Here is a 16,359-nt window from a genome sequence, read left to right as displayed (position 1 = left end):
ACCCCCGCAGAGGCATGGGGGGCATGTGCTCCATGGATTTGTGTGTAGGGCTTGGGTGGGCTCGGGACTGGGGACTGTGCTAGGCTGTTACCGGCCAGGGCTGTGCCTGGGGCAAGAGTAAGGACTGGGTGCACGGTGGCAGCGCTGAGAGAGGGGCCGCAGGGTATTATGTAAATCTGTTAGTGGACCAAGCTCCGTGTGTCATCTGGCAAGTCTGTCCAAAAATCCCCTGAATTCTTTAACACTTAAGAACATAAGAGATGCCATACTGAGTCATACTACAGGTTTATCTTGCTCAGTGCTTGGTATTTCATTGTAGCAAAGAGCAGGTGCTAAAGGGAAAAAGATTTATTCAGGGCATCTCCAGCTTATTCCTTCCCACATGCATCATATGTTACATTTATCAGCATTGCATCATCTGCTATTTTGTTGCCCTCTTTACTCAGTTTTTAACGATCTTCTGCAGTTCTTCCCTAACTAATTTGGTGCCATCTGCAAACTTGGCCACTTCAGTATTAACCTTGATTTACAAATCATTTATCAATATGTTAAACACTGTAGGCTCCAGTACAGAGTGGGCCTTGCCTATAATACCTTGACATCCTAACTTCCTTAGGAGCCTTTGGTCTAGGACTTTATTAAAAGCTTTTCTTGAAAGTAAAGATCCACTATATCAAATGGATCGCTTTGGTCCATATACTTGTTGACACTCTCCAAGAACTTCAGTAGATTTCTGGGGCATGACCACCCTTTACAACTGCCAAGTTGACTTTTTCCAACAAGTCCTGCCCATCAATGTGATTCATAATCCCATTTTTTTTTCCAATGGCTTCTACCATTTTGCAAGGAACAGCAGTTAGGCTTATTGGTCTGTAGTTCTCTAGATCCCTGCTGGAGCCCTTTTAAAAAAATAATGTTTATATAGACAATACTTCAGTCCTCCAGTACAGAGCCTGTTTTTAACAATAGGTTACATGCTAAAGTCAGTAGATTGACAATTTTGAGTGTGAGTTCCTTCAGGACTTGTGGGTGAATACCATCCAGTCTTGGTTATTTGGCATGGTTTCTATAATCAATTTCCTCTACAACTTCCTCTTTTGACACCTCAGCTTGGGTCATTTCAGTGTACCAGATGAGATTCTGATGTGGCTTTAGATAAACTAAAAATGGAACCATCTACTAGATTAAACCTAAAAGTGAGTAATGCTGTGATTACTGTATTTCCTGTCTTTTTTAGTTTGGGCCAGATTCTGCCATTCTGACTCATTTAGTAGTACTTCACTAAGAATAGGAATAATTATTAAGGAACCACTCAGCATGACTAAATATGGCAGAACGTGGCTCTTTGACATTTTATTATAATTATGATTGATTTTGCTGTTGTTTCACTTCTGAATTAACGAAGGAATGGAGAAACATGATCAAATGAGTTCTTCAGCATTTGTATGTTAATAGTTTTTATATTGTTACACTATTTGTATGCGATTCAAGCCAGAATTTGAAAGTTAAGTACAACTGAGCAATGGTGCTCGCTTCTTAAACACATTTTTATGTGGATCCTAGAAAATAACATTCATACAATATCCTATCATTTAGAAAAGAAATAGGTGCTTTAGCTTTCTACACCCAGTCCACCCAGAGTGTTTCAAGAAGTTGGCTGTGCAGAGCAGCCTCCTTCCACGGCTAATGGTGAATAGTGTGTCTGCGCCTGTCTTGAAAAGTGGCCTTTAACATTTGAACTTGCAGCAAATCAGCTGGGTGTTTTCTAGCGTTAACATGTGGCTGCCAGACTGTTAAGCAATGTCTATAATTATTCTAAAATCTGATACATGTTATAAAAATGCATGAGCATTGAATTCAAACCATATTTTAATAATTTGGCCACCTGTACAATATCCCAATAATCTTAAAATAGAGAACTTGAGATCCTCTGCATATTTATTCGTAGCAGATGTTAAATCTTTGGTGTGTTCTACACATTTACACACTTGGGGACTGATATTAAACATGAACCTTACAAAAATAACCCAAAGCGTATTTATTTCAAAAAATTAGAATGCTTCATACCAGGAAATGGATACAGGAAGCTGCATCTATTGTTGTGGTTTGTTTTAAAGGTGTGTTCAAAATGATATGAAAAAGTCTGGTCATTATCGCAGTTGTACAAAACTTTCAGTATTTAAAAGGACTTTTATCTGTTATTTTGCTTCAGCAGCTTTCTCAGCTATTATTTCTAGACTAGATATTTTTAATATGCTGTTCAGGTCTGTGACCTTAATGAAACAAGACTGATGCTCTACATCAGGGGTATCAAGCCTGATGCTGTGGTGAGAGCCAAATTACCATTTCAATCAAAACTGAGAGCTGGAAATGAAAAGTCTGGCAAGAAGCAAATTTCGTCGTCTTGTCTGATTGCAGAACGTTTCTCTTTTGCTAAGTTGTGTATATGAAGACAAAGCTATTGCTAAATAGAAAATGAACTTATGTAATTTTTCTCAATGTAGTCACCTCCAGGCATTCAAAATGTGACTGCTGGGGAAAAATCCCAAGGATATATTTCTTTCAAATGTTTTGGATTCTTGTTAGTTTTTACCAAACAGTTCTGGTACACGCTTGGACCACTATTTCAAGTTTTCCCCCAGTAGTTGTGATGGTACAGACCCATGATGATTTTTGTTTTGTTTTGTTAAATAAAGGAGAGATTGTGACAATCACATGACTCCGGGAGCTGGCTCTTTTAAGAAAATCACAAACTATTATAAGACTTGCTGTAAAATCAAATGACATGGAAGCCTCATATGTAAGGATTTTTCTCTTGCTTTCCTCCACTTTCTCCCTCTCCATCTTTCAAGAAGTTTTACTTCCTGTTCGTATGTAATTCCCTCATTTTCCAGCTGCCTTCAGGAAAAAAAATCACACCACCTACCATGTCTTTTCCTTGCCCTGTCCTCTTAATGTTTTTGGCTCCCTCTCTCTTCCCCTATCACACTTCTCTCTCCCACTCCTACACACTGTAGAGAAAGCAGAGGCTTCCACATTCATCTTGGGCAGTTTCTGAAATTTGTAGCAGACTCAGGGCCTGTACAAAAGAAGCTGCTGATACCATGGCATTCAGTTTGTACTACTAGTAGTGAAAACAAAGGCCCTGCTACCAATAAGAGAAGGAAGTTCAGCAGTGATAGAAGCAGAGAGTAGAGTGGGGGCTCAGATTCCTCTTTTCTCTGAACCCCAACTCCAGAGTGTTGTTGTGACAATGGCTGCTCAAACGGACATTGCTTGGCAGTGCTGGGATGGAAATGAGGTGTGTATACCCAGCCTGGCTTCTTTTTTGGGTCCTCTTCAGTCTCTCACTGGAGTGTGGGCAGTTGTCAGTCAGGTCCTTTCAAAATGGATTACATGAGCTGTGCCCTTGAGGAGAGAGTTCTGGGGTCATGCCCAACCTATGGGTTGAATATTGGATACCTTCACTCCCTTATTATGATTAATCTTGCTGTTTGTAGTACAATCCTACTTAGAGGGGAGAGGCATACCAAGATTGCTTGGGGAGCTGTGACTTTTGGGCAGGGCTGGATTAACCCTTTAGTGGGTACTAGGTGAACAAACTCATGGGTCCCTACTTTTTCACTCAATTATAATAAGTAAAATAAGCACTCGGGGCCCTAGGCATGTGCCTAGTTTACCTATGTGTTAATCTGACTTTCAACTGTCACAGTACTATGGGTGCAGTTTTGTGGCTGCAGTGGCTGTTATTTTCTAGCCCCTTTCCCCCCTCCTCCAAGTTGGTGCCCAAGGCAGGTGCCCCAATCATCCTTCTCTAGTTACATTACTGTTGGGGGCTATGAGTCGGGCCCACCCTGGAAAAAACTGTCTGTATAAAGAGCTACACTTCTAAATGTCAAAAAGAAATGATGTTATTTAAAAAAAATATAGGCCCATGTTTTCAGGAGTGGCCATTAACTGTAGGGCCCTTGGTTTGGGGCACCTTGCTGCATACTGATTGTGATTATCAGCAGTACTGAGCCATACACAACTCTAGTTGAAACACTGTAGGAGCTGCAGGGTTGAAACAAAGTCCAGTGTGATAAGCAACCAAAACTGAAGTATTCAGAATCACTGGTCAATGTTGGCTTAAATCTCAATGTTGCTAAAGATCTGCATACCAAAGGGTTTGGGCATCAGCTATAAGGATACGAGCCACAGTAAGGTTGTGTTTGTGCTGGGGGAGGGGGCAGCACCTGTGAGGTCTGAGACTGATTTTTCACATCTAAAACAATCAGTTTCTTGCCTGATCCAAAAGATCTCTTAGTCAAATCTTGCAACACACCTCCATACCTGACCCAGTCACAACTGGAGGGGAACAAGAATGGGTGGGTGAGCTTTATACAGGGATACCTTTTTCAATCTGGAAGAGGGATACAAAGACTTACTCCTCTCGAATACAACAGTGAATGCAAAATTTTCCACATTGTTAAAATAGAAACATTGCGCAGTGAAATACTGGAAGGTCTGTCACTCTTTCTCTTTTATCCCCAAATATTCAGATAGACGCATCCCATTCATGTAATTACCTATAAAAAGTAAATGAAAAGGAGTCACAGAGGTATCTGATATGAACAAGAAATTTAGTTTTTCAGTGCTGAAATGGCATGTAAATTAAGTACCTACCCACCAACCCATTTAACCTACATAGCTATATAGATATAATAGATAATATTTCTCTAGATTGCGTAGACTCAAGCTGGCTTATGAGGCTGAAGCCCCCACACCCAAAGTTGTAGGGGAGGGTGTTTTAAGTTGTGCTTGGTGCAAATTAAGGGTTTTTGTTCCCCGCCTTTTTAATATAAAAGCCCTGGTTAAAAAGGGTCTGTAAATAATTCTGGACTTTTGCATCAATTAAGTGGATTCTGGCAGTTCATTTAAACTGGTGTTTCTCAGATCGTGGGTTGTGACCCAAATATGGGTCGTAAGAATATATGAAAGGGTTGCAAACAACCTTTAAAAAAGGATTCTCTAAAGGAGAAAAATGTGGGAAGTCATGGCTTTTCCTTTCTAGGCTGGTGGAACTCCAGCTTGAGTGGCTGCTTGTGGCCCCCCATATTGCCCCTACCCCACACACTGGGGTGCTGGCACCTGGGGGAGGGGGGCAGCGGGTCAGGAGTGCAGGGCACTAGGTTGGGACTGGCCATGGATGTTTACAGATGAGTCCTGGTACAGAAGAGTTTGAGAACCACTAATTTAAATAACTACCTAGTGGCAAATAAAAATGTCACCAACGTGTCCATTCTAGTTTTCTAGGGACATAAGACTGTTCAACATAAAATGCTTAAAAATCTGCTTTGGTGCTTCACTGAATTGGGTTTATAACAGATTTTTTTTTTAATTGCTTACTTGACTACATTTCTTCCTGATCAAACTGAGGTGAACATTGCAGTTTCTGAAGGAAAACAGTCTCAAGGAAAAGACACTTAAGAAAGGCTTTGAAATGCAGATAGATCAGCTACATAAAGATTTTACTTTTCTTTGAGGGGAGCCTGATGAGTCGAGGACTAATTCCTGTCTTGACTAAGAATTTCCTGGTTTATGTCAGATTAAGACAGAATTTGAATGTTGTTTTGATATAGTATGGTGCATAGAATTATTTCACCATATCAATACTACAGAGTGAGATGATCTGAGTTAAATGGCAGAGAGCACTCAGATATGTACAGGTTTCCCTTGCTTTATGCGGGTTCTGTATGTACAACTTTGCTTTTTGCTTTTAACCCTTTTTATACCAAAAATTCATTATATAATTCACTCTTATGTGATTGGTGTGGTAGAAGCCCCACAGTCAGCTGCTTTGTGCGGTGCATTGTGGGAGTGATGTGCACCAAAATATAGTCTCCTGTGTGGATCTATGCTCCTCGCTCGCTGTCTGCGACACATGTTTCTGTAGTTGCCATTCCTATTATGATAATGCCTTGTGCTTGTGTGTACTGTCTGCTGTTGGTGAGTACCAAAATTGTCTTGTAAAAGTGGTAGAAATGGGTTGGGGGTCAGTACAGTTGAGGTCTTGGAACGTATCCTTATTTGTTACATTGTAAACTGTGTTCCTTTTATACAAATTTGTGTTATGCGCCATTTTCCAGGAACAGATGTACAGCATAAAGTGAGGGAAACCTGTATCAGGTTAAGACAAGTTCTGCAGTGATAAGGACTTTGTATTTTAACCAGCTGAACCACTTAATATAGCCAGAATGAAGTCCCATGTTTCAAAATCAAATAATTTTTCTTTTCATTGAAATTCTTTCTTGAAATAGACCTTTGGTGTAGGTGCATTGCCAGTGGGTGTTTAATAGCACTGTCATGTTTTTGTTTCAGAAAATAATCAACCCTCCCCCCTGTCCATGCTAGTAAATTCCATGAAACCTAACAAGATGGTGCTTCATCATCATGCTTTGGTCAATTCCCAGTTTTGAAGCTTGTATTATTAATGTTGCCAGCCTTTGGGAAACAGCGATCTGGTCTGTTGGGTTCAGATTCCTGGCAGGATGGGATATGGAGAGGGATTAAATGATCCACTGGGAAAAAAGATTTTTTGTTCAGAATGTCAACTACCAGTACCTAGAGACCATTAATGTTAATTAGGTACTGCATTGCTTTTATTTGCCAGAAGAGCAGCATGGTTCTTGTCATCTTCCAGGCTCTCAGTTTCAGTGTAATAGAATCCATCAACTGTTGCTGTCTTTAATCTTTCTGGAATTTATGGAATATGAAATGTAAATAAAGGCTAAACTGTGCCAATCGAGAGCGCAAACCTACACATGTTTATTCACATGTAAGTCCATACATCGGCTTCAGTGGAATGCTCCTCCTGTGTATAAATAAGTATTACTTATGTGATTAAGGATTTACACATGGGGCTCAGCTTCAGAATAACTATTCCCATGAAGGAATTATTGTGCAACTTTCCACTTTAGGTAAACTGGGTGGGCTTTGACAGTCTGCTATAAAAATCCACTCTGATTTTTGTTTTTAAGGTTCTTCTGTAAAACTTTTTTTTGGATAACGTTTATTTGCTGAAAAGTGCAGTTTCAGATTAGCTAAGATGATTTTTTTTTAATTTGTACTAAAACTTCAGCTACCATATAATTATGTTCTATATACAACATTTCTAGTTTTAAAATGATACGGTTACACTATCTATTAGATTTCTTAAAACGCTGGTTTGTGTGTTACTTTGCTCGTCTGTGTAAATTGCCTTTAGCTTTCATTGGGAAAGTCAACCCATAAATCTAATAATAAGTAAGTTATTACCCCTCAGTGAAACAAAACCCTGAGCTTTTTATTAACTGCAAGTGAATTTGAAGGTTTGTCATTTTTGAAATTTTGCACTACAGTTCCACCACTGGAGGGCAGCATTGTTTAATGCATATTTTCTTTTGCATTCCTTGCCTATTCTGAAGTAGTCCCTTAGTCGCATTGTACTTCAGTGGTAAGCATACCAAATAATAATGTGGTGTGTGTTTGTGAGAAAATCCTGTACAACTGAAGGTTTAAATATGGTAAGTTTTGTATTTAAAGGCTTTTGAAATGTCTCTCTTAATGACTCATGACACTGTGATGGAAAACTTAAGACTTCTGTCCTTAGAGTTGTTCACAAGAACTTTCGTAGTTGCACCCTAGCTATATGTAACGTATCTTGGGGTAGAAAGTCCACTTTTAGCTTTATGGGCATTATGGCCCAGTGGGGAGTGTGAATTTGGTTTCTATTCACATTTAAATTTTAATAGTGATACATGCAGAAATTCAATGTCAACAGTTGTTGGCTTGATAGGTTTTACATGAATATTCTGAGAAGTTAAATTGAAAGTTAACATCAGTAATAAGGTCATAAGTATCATTTTTCCTTTTTCTGTGGCAACTTTTAGACTTTCTTGTTTATGTGGGACCACGTGAAATCTAGAACTTAACAGTATTTTTTGCAAATAAGATGCTCATTAATGCCATCCATCACACTCTTAAATTTTAAAGTGGGCCTCATGTTTGTGTTTTTCCAATATGGATCTTAAAGTGTTTTATCTAAAACCTGTCAGTATTTTAACTATTTTAGTTATTTATCAGCCCTATCCATCAACATTTTGTTGTTATGACTGGCACCAATTTTACAAAACTCCCCTATTGAGTTGCCATGGTACATATATTTTGCCATGTTCTTAGATGCTGGCTGATTTCCCCATATGGTTTCCATATGGAAACATGTTGCTCTTGTTAGCCACCTTCGAAGCAGTCTGTCAGCCAGGTCCCCACTCAGAAACAAATAAATTGTCTAGTGTCTACTGTATTTCCTTTCAGGCTGCACTCTCCACTTTAAACTTGGCTTCATTTCAGAACAATCAAAATCCAATCAGCAGTCGTGCTAACTCCATATGTTTTATTTCCAGACTATGCTATGCAGAGGAAGCTGAAACTATTTTCAATATGTAACAATGTTTAGGGCGACATGCCACAGATCACTTTCCATGTTTTCCACTGACTACAAGCAAAAGCTCCATTCAGTAGGACAGAGCCACTCAAGTTTCATGTAGAAAACTGTGGTCAGCCAAATACTGCAGATCAAATTAGTTTTCCTGAAAAGTGGAGCACTTCTAATACAGAGTGATACAAATGTAAACTACAATTAGTCCGATGTGTTGGAAGTATATGAAAGCCCTCTGGGGCTGAGTCTTAAAACATAAGCAAGCTTGACACATTACCTTATTAAAACAGTGCTTGCAAATGTAGCTAGCGCCATGAGCTTCCACCAGCCCTCTGTGGTTGGTCTTTGGGCACTTTCTATTTAGCTTAGCTGCCTGTCTTAGAACAAGTCAGTCAACTTCTCTCTCTCCCTGTTTTACAGGTGATACAAGCTAAAATATAGTAAATTTTGGATGCCCAAATAAATATGGGTAAAATGCAGTGGTAGGTGTGTCTACATATGCAGGCACGTGTGCTTGCAGCAGCTCAAATAGGTATGGCACAAATTTAAACTCTGGATTTTTGCCTCAGCACGTGTGCCCAGACATGCAGTTTGTTGTGGGGCAAGTTGTGCCACTTGGGGCAAAATAACCCTGCCCAGCTCCTCCCGGATCTGCAGCCAGGGGGAGCTAGAGCCTGAGGGCAGCACCTGTGCTTTCCCCAGCAATATAAAAAGCTACCCTGGCAAATAGCTCAGAGCTACTTGCTCTCAGGAGCTTCTGGGGCCCAGCCAATTGGTAGCTGGGAACACTAGCCCTTGTGCCAGCTGGACTGCTGAAGGAGCCCTAACCTAGAGTTCCCTGCACACTCTACCCACTGCAGCAGTCTGGCAGTGGGGGCTGCTGCACTAACCACTGCAGAAGTCTGCACAGTGGGGGCAGTGGGCTCTGCTGCCACCTGAGATGGCATGGGGCCCCAAGGCTGCACACTTGCTAGACCTGGACAGGGACTACATGGCCACAGCAGAAGCAGCTGCACCTCTGGACCAGCTGCTAGTGGGCTGTGGCTGCACAGTTGGCCTTTGTGCAGCACTACTGCCATGTGTGCTGCTGCCATGCCATCTGGGCAGCTATCGCCCAGAAGATTTTCTCAGTGTGGTGGCCTTCTTTGAACTGTCAAAGCATGTCCTCCTGGCCCCAAGTGGCCATGAGGTCAGCCACCTCCAGCTGGATCCCAGGTGCCAGCCCTAAGCAGGCTCCTCTGCCTGGGTCCTGCCACTTGCCTCACTAGCAGGAATCCTGGTGTACCCTATTTAAAAACTGCAAAATCTCTGATAAAAATAATCCAAAATTCATTTTTTAAGATACCCAAAAATCCATGTTCTTCCACAGTTAAACCAAAAGACCATTATATATATAGAGAGACAGATCACTTGGGCAATATTTTACTGATATATTTACAATGTTAAAGCAATCTGGAAGCCTACCAGTGTCTCTATCATCATGATAAAATAAATTCTAAATACCCATATGTTTTGATGTTTGCTTTTGGTTTTCTTATCATAGAACAATTAGAGCTCCCCCTGATCCCTTTACTAACTAGGATGTGGGGACAGCTGCCTCTGCAGCCACAGCTCCTGCCAGCAGGTCTCATCCTGTCTGGCATTTGGGCACAATGAGTGTGTGATGGGGGAGAGATGTGAGGTTTGCAGAAGACGGGTGGTATGGTGTGTGGAGGGATGTGGGAGGGTGTGTGGGTAGATGTGGGGGGGGCTGTGGGTGTGGGGGGATTGTGTAGGGGGGCGGCTCAGGAGGGGTGGGTCCCCTGTCCCCCACAGGGCACAGCCCCCGCCCCCCCAACACATGGACCATCCCCCCTTCAGGGCGCACATGCCCCCGCCACATGGCTCCAGCCCCCTCACATAGCCTATATGCCCCCTGTATGGCCCCATCCCGCCCGCATGGCCCACAGCTCACCTGCAGCAGCGGTGGCCATCAGAGCACTTGTAGCCTCCTGGCACAGCCCCTCCCCCCCTTGCAGCGTGGGCCTGCATGGCTCCACCCCAGCTGCCTGGCACCCAGTGCTGCCTGTGCCATATTGCACGGGCCCAGCCTGGCTTGGCTCAGTGCGGCATGGCGCTGTGCACCTTTGGGCAGCTCCGGGCTGCTCAGACTGTCACCCGGGGCCCCACACTACTCACAGGGACTGCCTGTCACACCAAGCCAGGTCCTGCGTGCGTGGGCCCCACGTGCCCTTGGGCCGGGCTGTTCTGTGCATGCAGGACCCAGCCCAGTGTGACAGGCAGTCCCCATGAGTGGCGTGGGGCCCCAGGTGACAGCCCTAATGGCCTGGAGTTGCCTGAAGGCTCATGGCGCCTGCGTGATATGGCACAGGCAGCGCCAGGTGCCAGGCAGCCAGGCTCGTGCTGCGCGGTGGGGTTGTGCCAGGAAGCCCCAAGCACCCTGATGGCTGCTGCTGCTGCAGGTGAGCGGGGGGTGAGTAGGTGGATGGGGAACCCACCCCTCCCAAGCTGCTCCCCCTTCCCCCCAGTCCCTCCCAGGTATCAAATTTTGGATATCCAGGTATCAAATTTTGAGCCTTCATTGCAAATATGCCTCACAGGGAATGTTTTTTTGTTCCCAGCATGTCTCTTTTCTGTGTCTCAAACGTGCCTGTAGTTTCTATAGTTGGTGACAGGGAATTTGTTTGGGCTTTCCTGGTATCTTGTTTCCCCTGAAGCCAGTATTATCATGCAGTACTGTTGCAATCAGGAAAGTTTATAGGTTCAGAGATTTTGGGGCCAGAAGGGACCATGAAATCATTTACTTTAACCTCTTTTGTAACCTAGATCATAACATTTCACCTAGATTTTTCCCTATAAAGCCCCTCATACACTCTTATTGGTCAAATAATTCTGGCTTGCTGACAAACTATGTCTGATGAAACATGCGGACAGATGCCTGATATTTATTCAGGGCCTCATCATAAGAGTATCCAAACACCTCATAATTGCTTGTGGACTTTAGTTCTCACATGACCCTTGAATGGCAAGGAGGCGTTATTCCCAAATGACAGATGGAAAACTGAATCTCAGAGTAAATAAAGTAATTAGCCAATTGTTCATACAGGAAGAGTATGGCAAGGCCAGCATTTGAATCCAAGTCTCCAGAACCTGGATTGCAATAATCACATTTCAGATGAAGTTGCTCCCTGCTGAGAAAAGTGTAAAGAGTCTCTGGAAAAAAAATGCCCATATATGGGTTAGGTACTGCCCAGACATACTGTAAAGAGCTGTTCTTATCACAAAGAGGCCCATACCCCAAAGAGGATCAGGGCACAACAAAAGAAGAGATAGAAGAATGGGGTAACAGTCACTTGAGCATACTTTACGGACCACCGAATATAGATTTGGACTTTTTTTTAAACACATCACTACCTTGCTAAGTTTCCACTTGCTGCTTGCCTGCCAGTTGGATCATTTCTGTTTCATTCCTTGATTTTATGTTGTAGTGGATGATCAGGAAGAAGAGCTGCTGGAACTGACTGTACTGAGGTTTTTCACAGAAGAGAATTCCAGCCTGCTCAGTAAGCATAGGACAAACCAGTGAGAACTAGCTGCCAAAGCATGGGAAGCAGCAATGGAGCTGTTGAATGTTAATCTAATATTTAGTGTTCAGTGGGTTGCCAGTAGTTATTGAACCATTCAGAAAGTTTTATGGCCATATTCTTCTCTTTACATCTGGCTCCAGGAGTGCTGGTTTTGAGAGCATCCATTAAAGGAACAGGGTGAGGCCTTAGGAAAGGCAATAAAACGACAAGATTTGTCATTGTCCAGAACTGGGTTGGGTGATGCTTTGTCAGAATACTGCAGAAATTTGGGCTGCACGTTAGCCAGTCGTTAATGCCACATGTCAGAACAAATCTAATCTATATAGCAATGGGTCTCAACCAGGGTGCTATGAGATCACTTCAGCAGTGCAGCAACACAGGCACTGCCACTACCGTGGCAGCCAGGTAAAACTGCCCTATGCACAAAGCTGCGGCATACATTTGCACTCCTCCTGCATTAAAGGTCTCTGATAATCCTAAAGCAAGCAGGGTCTCTCCTTCCCCCGTGCTCCTCTAGGGATTAAAATGCAAGTGGGACAGTTTGATCTGTCCTGTGTTGCCTCTTTCCAAGAGATGCTGCACTAGGGAAGGGCTGCAGTATGGGTCTGCTCTCCTTCCTACTTTAGGGTTATTCTAATGGGGAAGGAGATCACATGTATGCCACAGCCCTTCTTGGGCTGGCTGTGGGCAGGTCTGTGAGGCAGCTTTACCTAGAGATAGCAGCACTCAGTTGAGGCAAACTGATACAGTACCAACAGTGATTCTCAACTGGGGTTGTGCCACATTAAAAAAAAATTGATGGAAGAGTACCTTGAAAAATGATGGAAAGGTACCTTGACTCTAAAAATGTTGACAACTATTAGTATATAAAATGCCTTGGAGGTGACACTTCTTAAGAGTCTAACGTGTAGATCAGCACTAACAAAATAATCTTATTCTGGTGAGACTCTTTAAGGATTTTCAACTACGGTACTCAAAACTCCCAAATTAAAGCAATGACAATTCTAGCAAACTTTGATAAACAATGTGGGGAAAACCAAACCAACCAGACAGAAAAACCCAAAACAAAACTCTGCACAGAACACACAAATCTCTTGGGGAAAGGATGAGAGTGGATGAACCACAAGTGACAGATGTTAGTCACATCACTCGCTGGACTGCTGGAAGGCACTTGCATACTCCAGTGGTGAGGTGGGAGGAATGTAACTCTACATAGACTAAAGGAAGTCCTTGACTTACAACGTTTTGAGTTACAATGTTTTGCACTCACAACTTTTATAAATTGACACCCTGTTTCAACTTTCTGACGTCAGTTTTGACTTTACAACACTTGATCTGATACCAAGCCACGCCAGCAAACAAGTTCGCTGGATCACTCATCTCCCTGGAGAACATCTGTCCAAACTTCCTTGGACACTTTCTTTAAGAAAGCAGACAAGATTCCAGAAAAGCCTGCAGCCAAGACTACCGAGAAGACTCTAGCCAAGAACCCTTCAAAACGTCCAGCAAAGTCACCTCAAAAAAGTCCTTCCAAATCAATATGATTGCTATTTACAGTATAAATACATTAATGTAGCTATATTACTCATCTATAATTGATTGAGTACAAAATTCTGGGTTATTTTTGGTGAAAATAGGGTATCGGGCCTTGGTTCAGGAACCAATCCCACATTTATAACATTGGTTCCTATGGGAAAATTGGTTCTGAGTTACAACGTTTTGACTTAAGACAGTTTTCAGGAACCAGTTGTGTAGTAAGTCTCAGGACTGCCTGTATAGCAGAAATGTGTAAGGTACAAGCCTAGCCAAGAGTGAACCAAATCACTAGGAGCAGAAGCATGGGTGTGTTTATAGCAAATTATACTGTTATGTTAGTGGTGAATTTGAAGGTATTGATAGCTTTTTAATGCATAGACTCATCAGTAAATGAAGAGGCAGGATCACATATTACTCATTTCTTTAAAATAATGACTAGTAGCTAAGTGTTGGCTAGTTGGATATAGCAAATGTTTCATAATTTGTTTTATTCTTGGTCTAAATAAATTGATGGTATTTGCAAGTTCAGCCCTGGAGTCCCTAAGAGATTTGTTCAAATAAGGTATACAAGACTGGTACCTGTACACGCTTTGGTGTTATCCCCTTTGAATCTCATTGAACATGGTGCCAAGAAAGTCTTTTAGTGAAAGTAACTGAAGCTTTAGAAAAGTTCTTCTCAATGTGCAGTTTTGCGTGTCCAACACAACCAGGTTTTTATTTGGTGAATGCTTATAAAATAACTTTTGCTGAGCAGCTGCTTTTCAAAGGCTTGTCCTGCATTCCCAAAACCGTCACTGAAACCAGCAGGTGTTTGGAAAGTAGCATTAGATGTTTGGGTTCTGAAACAGTAATTCCCAATGGCCTGACCTATCTACTCATTTCTCCTAGTCACAGAGGGTTTTTTCCCCTTCAATCTCTTATTTCTGGCTCTGCTTCTTAGTCCCCCTTACTTTTTCTTTTTCTTCATTGGTGAAACAAGCCATTTTAAGTGTTTTTCCTCTAGATCAACATCTCTGTTATTGTTTAAGTAGTATTTTTTCATTCCTTATCTATATTATCTATATTTCAAATATTTTTTCACAGCTGCCTGTCTCTCTGCTTGCCTCTGTCTTCCTTTTATTTGTATTTCTTTTCAAAATCCCTGCTAATTGTGATATTTACAGGGAAAAGTGTTGATCATGTAAAAGAATTTGCATTTTGTAAACAAAAATCTGAAAGTTCATCAAATTCATATAAAGGGTAAGATGTCCTTGCCTATCTTGCCATGTGTTGGTTTGATCCAGCTGATTTTTTTCTTCAGCACTTGCTTAAGTTTAAGCACCTGATCAATCACATTGACTTTTTAATCGGACTACCCATGATTAAGGTTAAATACATGCTAATTGCTTTGCTGGGTCAGGGTTAGAGTATGCAGCACCCGATAGAACTAGCTCAAGATTTGTGTTGCATATAGCACGTTCATAAGACTTCATGTACAAGTGGTAGGAGTGCCGGATTTGAATCTATTGAAATCAACAAGGGTTTTGCCTAATAGGCCAATAAAAGTGATTGATTTTTCCTTGGCTGGTAGTGAGTTTGAATGGTCTGCTAGAGGTCATGTTCATGATGAAAGCACATAGCTTGCGGTCAGGTATCACAGAGGGAAGTTTATATTTGAGGCTATGATGCCATACAGTGTTATAGGCAGCTGTAAGGTCAATAAAGACCCTGCCTGTTTTCTGTCTCATTTCAAATCCGTTTTCTATGTCAGGTGTAAATAATGTAACCTGGTCAGTGGTACACCACTTTTTTCAAAAGCCAGTTTGTTTGTTGGGGAGTTGGGGATCAACGATGTTCTCTATTCTATTCAGGATTATGCACTTCATGAGTTTATATGTAACGCAGAGTAGTGAGATGGGTTGGAAGTTCTTTGGATCCTCTGGTAGTTTATTGGGTTTCAGGATAGCAATGACGTCAGCTTTTCTCCAGATTTATAGAAGTCTCTTACTTTCTAGACGTTATACATGAATTTCTGAAGCCATCTTTTCATTGTGGGTGTGAGCTTGGTAAGGAATTCTGGAAATATCCGGTCTGGCAGCCAGTCTCGATTGCTTTAATAGATGTGTCAAACTCCTTATCAGAGATGAGGGTGGACAACCTTGCATGTGGCAGGAGAATACAGTGGTTTTCATATAAGGTAATGACCACATATGAATCCACCTACCACTCCAGAAGCACTCCAGCTGTCAGAAGGAGAACTAGAAGACCCCTGCGGTCACTTATAAAGAGGTAGGGGCCATGCAATTGCTATGCTTACACCAAGTGTGGCTCTTCTGTGCCTTGGGGCTTCTAAACTGGCCCTCCTTAAAAGTATACAAAGGTTGAGCATTGGCTTACCTAGTGTCCTATGCAGATTGTATATTTCTAACTTACTCTGATTAATGTGCAAAATGCTCTTTCATTAACGTACGGTGCCTGCTAGAGGTAATCACTGGCTATTACCATTAGATGGTGCTGTGCAATATAGATATGACAAATCTACACATTTAAAACTGTGCTGTTAAATGAAGTCTTAAACGTTGATTTACTACTCTTTAATTGTAGGTCTTAGAGCTGGGCATCAACTGCTCTATTTTCCTCTTGAAAATTATCTGAGCTGATAAAACAATAGGATAAAATTTCCCCCTCTCCCCCGCTTTTCCCTCCCCCCCCCAAATCCAAGTTTCAAAGACTTTCTGTTTGGTAGCATTCAAAATTGGTCCCATATTTTGCTTTCTGCTTTGCCTTTTATAGATGATT

General features: G+C 41.9%; 1 long non-coding RNA gene across 1 annotated transcript in view; it reads right to left on the bottom strand.

Annotated features, from left to right (window-relative positions):
- Positions 1–1,615: 1,615 nt before the first annotated feature.
- Positions 1,616–16,359, bottom strand: part of LOC109280309 (uncharacterized) — a 32,160-nt gene continuing 17,416 nt past the window's right edge. The window contains exon 3 of the long non-coding RNA XR_002086589.2: positions 1,616–4,568. This is a non-coding gene — a long non-coding RNA (uncharacterized LOC109280309). The remainder of the gene's footprint in view (positions 4,569–16,359) is intronic.

Source organism: Alligator mississippiensis, chromosome 1, assembly GCF_030867095.1.
Source record: "Alligator mississippiensis isolate rAllMis1 chromosome 1, rAllMis1, whole genome shotgun sequence".
NCBI classification, from domain to species: Eukaryota; Metazoa; Chordata; order Crocodylia; family Alligatoridae; genus Alligator; species Alligator mississippiensis.
The sequence above is the reverse complement of the archived record's forward strand: the minus strand, read 5'-3'. Positions and strand labels throughout refer to the sequence as shown.